Below are 4,738 nucleotides of genomic sequence, written 5' to 3' on the forward strand. Positions count from 1 at the left end.
ACTGAACTAGAACTGAACTAGAACTTAACTAGAACTGAACTAGAACTGAACTAGAACTGAACTAGAACTGAACTAGAACTGAACTAGAACTGAACTAGAACTGAACTTAAACTGAACGAGAACTAAACTAGATCTGAACAAAACATAGATGGAACTAAATTAGAACTGAACATGTACGAAACATTGTCGAACCCATCGATTTTTGAACATATCTGAATACTAAGAAAGGTATCCAAATTTCGCTGCTACTCTCAATTTTCCAAATACTTTTAAATTTTAAAAATGTTATTTCCATTTTACGTTGTATTCGAGTAATTAAAAGTTCAAATTTTTTTGACAGTCCTTATCAGTTTTGTAATTTTTTTTTTTTTTTGCTTTAAAACTTGACAACAACAACATAATTAGGAAATTTTTTAATACAAATTCGTTTATAATTTTTTGTTTGCTCGCGCTATCGATTAGAGTATAAATAACTAATATATCTTTAAATTGATTAGTTACCTCTAAGAACTTCGATCAATTTTATTTGTTTTTATTTTTTTTTTTTTTGAGGAAATTTTATGAAATTTAAAACACTTAATGATCGGTACAAGAAATATGTATATAATATTTCTGAAATATTTATTGGCATTTTTGTAATTTTTAATTATATATAAAAATTTAAAATAATTTTGTGATTGCCTAAGTGAAAGTATTTAATTGTTTGGTTATCGATAAGTACTTCATTTTAAATCTAAACATCTGTTTTAAATTTCAACAGTCATATTTGCGAACTATTAAAAGTAGATAACGATTTCGTTAGATTTTCTATATACCATCCTCTCTTATTGATTACTTTTATTAATAAAGTGTTATTAAAGAATGAAAAAAAAAAATTAGTTTTGAATTGTTTTGTTAATTTTGAATTGACTCAGAAAAATGTGAATTAGAAAAGGGAATGAACTATAACTTAACAAGAACTGATTTATAACTGAACTAGCATACCCTGGGTGCTTCGCTACCCTAACTTAAATTCAATACATTCAAAATTTTGTTTATTTTTAAAGAAAATTAAAATTTATTTTAGTATCATTTGAAGGAAGAAAAAGTACTAAAAGTGGAATAAATTTTACCTAAGTGAAAAGTACTAATAAAAACAGTACAATGTTCCCCTTTTCGCTTAGAAATATACTTTTTTGAGAATTAAGTATACAAAATGTTCCGTATTTAAATCTATATATATAGCAGATAAAACTTAAACGATTCAAATTTGCATTCATTTGTTCGAGAAAAAATGTGTTTTCAAAAAGGTACCAAACAATTTACTCGAATTTGGTCCTATATAGGACTTAGTACTCGAATTCCAAAATAATATACCAATAGATTATTTTGTGTGAGTAAATAAACTACTTTTTGAAATTTTCTAAAAATTGGCTCAATAAGTTTGAATAAAATAAAATTTCGCGTTTTTTTCCCCCTTTTTGGTACTTTTTTCCCCAGTGAAAAAGCAAAAATTTTATTACAATAATATTATTACAGAGTTAGTCCGTAATTTAATAGGAATAATTCAATAAACCGAAAAAGTTTTCTTAATGTGCTAAAAAAAGTACCATAAATACAGTTTTCTCCCTTTTACATCTAAAAAGTACTGAATTTTAAATAAGTACGAAACAGGTGTCCCATAATTTTGGCAAATGTATCCAAAATATTTATAAATATTTTATTATGTTAATTAGTACAAAAGTTATAAAGGGCCAAAAAAAGTACCAAAATCACCTTTGTAACACATTTTTACCCCTTAAAAGTACGAATTTAAAAAAAAGTGCCAGACACCCATCTGCTAATATTAAGAGTAGATACAGGTGCATTTAAAATTTTTCTTGTATCACTAATATTGTGTAAGATAATTAAGAAAACCTGTTTTACCCGTTTTTTTCCCTTCTTACCCGTAAATGTACAAATTTCCAAAATTCCCACCTTAGTGTATCTACATAACCAAAAACACATCTACTGTAAAAATTTCATAATTCTAGGTTCAACCGTTTGGGCTGTGCGATGATGAATCAGTAAGCCAGTAGCGATCATTTTACTCCCCACTTCTTAAAGTAAAACTAAAGCTTTTTTCTTTCAAAATTTCATCAAGATTTTTTTTAGCCCTGTAGGGTACCTTCAATACCACTTACTTAATCAAATACTACTGTAGAACTTTGACAATTCGCACAATCCATATCGTATTTTGTACTCAAATTTCCATTCAATTATAACCGATGATCGTATTTAAGTGTTTGTTATTGTTTTTTTTTTTTTTTTTTTTTTCAAAAACGCTTCTCTCAAAAATTTCTTTGTTTCAATAAATATTGATTGCTTCGTAACAAAATACGAATGAAATTTATGCACACAACTGATCGAGGCGGTATTACTAAACCTTTAAATTTGTTTTACCGAAAGGGAGGGGATGGGGGTGGTGTTGTACATTTACGAGTTGATTGCTCCCCGCCTAGGCATTTAAACTAGAGGAGGGTTTTTAAAGACTCATAGGGCAAAGTCCTATTGAATGAAAACTTGTTAACATTTGTCAACAGCACACAACTGAGTTATCAAGAAATTAAAATGAAAACAATAAATAATAATAATAACAACAAAACAAAGTTCCTCTTTGAACCATAAACATTCACACTTGTTGTATTAAATAAAATTAAAATTGTTGATAAGTTTTCAAATTATGTTTTACTAAAAGTAAAAGTAGCTTAAGAAATAATTATCAAAAATTTAATGGAAAATTCACAAAGATATCGTCGTTTATTTTATTTGTTTTGGGAGGCATTTTTGTTGTTATTAAAACAAAAAAAAATTAAATATATTTACAAAATAAAGACAGGCGGGTATTTTATGTGTTCAATGGGGGTAACAAATAAACAATAAATTTTAATATTTATAAAAATACTTAACAAAAAAACAAAGACAATTTTATCATCAGACCACTAGCGAATAATTGAAAACACTTTTAAATTCAAGAACAAATATTATTATTTTTATTTGTTTGAAATACAATTGAATTTCAAATTTTTTGTTTTAGAGTCGGAAATATCAATTGTCATCTTTGAATTCATTTAATTTTATTTCTTTGGTTTTTTGAATCGTTATCACTTTCAGAACTGATTTAGCTTAATCGACCTGTGTCTCCATCAAAATCTTGTGCATATAACCGGACTTCGAAATATAAGGTTTTAATAGAATTGAACTAGAACTGAACTAGAACTGAACTAGAACTGAACTAGAACTGAACTAGAACTGAACTAGAACTGAACTAGAACTGAACTAGAACTGAACTAGAACTGAACTAGAACTGAACTAGAACTGAACTAGAACTGAACTAGAACTGAAATAGAACTGAACTAGAACTGAACTAGAACAGAACTAGAACAGAACTAGAACTGAACTAGAACTGAACTAGAACTGAACTTGAACTAGAACTGAACTAGAACGGAACTAGAACTGAAATAGAATTGAACTAAAAGTGAACTACAACCGAACTAGAACTGAACTAGAAGTGAACTAGAAGTGAACTAAAAGTGAACTAGAAGCGAACTAGAACTGAACTAGAACTGAACTAGAACTGAACTAGAAATGAACTAGAACTGAACTAGAACTGAACTAGAACTGAACTAGAACTGAACTAGAACTGAACTAGAACTGAACTAGAACTGAACTAGAACTGAACTAGAACTGAACTAGAACTGAACTAGAACTGAACTAGAACTGAACTAGAACTGAACTAGAACTGAACTAGAACTGAACTAGAACTGAACTAGAACGGAACTAGAACTAGAACTGAACTAGAACTGAACTAGCACTGAACTAGCACTGAACTAGAACTGAACCAGCAATGAACTAGAACTGAAGTAAAACTGAACTAGAACTGAACTAGCACTGAACTAGAATTGAACTAGAACTGAAGTAGAACTGGACTAGAACCGTTCTAGAACTTTACTAGCACTGAAGTAGAACTGTACTTAACAATCTACAAATTAAAACAGATTGCATTATATATTCTCAATTATCATAATCCATAATTAAGATTGAAAAGTCATTAATTTTAATACCAGCATTTGAGTTGGACTTTCTTAATGTCATTCTTTATATTCCTATATTAATATATAGGATTGCATAACAATTTCATTTAAGGTTTTTGACTTGTTGCAATTCGATTTAAATACATCTTTAAATTCATATTTAATATTGAATTCCATTGATATGAATATGTTCTGTCTGTATTTAATATGAGTATCAGCAGTTGGTTGGTAACCCAATTTAAAGCTTATCACATTTTTGTTTTGTTTTTTGAGACAAAAGTTCAAAAGCGCAGCTATAATTTATTTGTATTTTTAAAATAGTACAAAATTCTATATAAACATTAAGGTGCCACTACTTTTTGATAATTAATTAAATTGTTTTATTAAATAATACAAATATTTTCGTAGACATTTATGTATAAAATAATTAAAACAAATATAAATAATGATGTCACAAAGACATTCTTAGATTTACAGGGGAAAATACTAAAATAAATTGTTCATGATAGATCTTTTTAAGTGTTTAATGTTCTAGATGTTAGTCGGTAAGAATGGGAGGATTTAATACTAGAAGCTAATATGTCTGAACTACACTTGAAATAGAACTGAACTAGAACAGAACTAGAACAGAACTAGAACAGAACTAGAACAGAACTAGAACAGAACTAGAACAGAACTAGAACAGA

The sequence above is a fragment of the Lucilia cuprina genome, chromosome 2, assembly GCF_022045245.1.
Source record: "Lucilia cuprina isolate Lc7/37 chromosome 2, ASM2204524v1, whole genome shotgun sequence".
In the NCBI taxonomy this organism is placed as follows: Eukaryota; Metazoa; Arthropoda; class Insecta; order Diptera; family Calliphoridae; genus Lucilia; species Lucilia cuprina.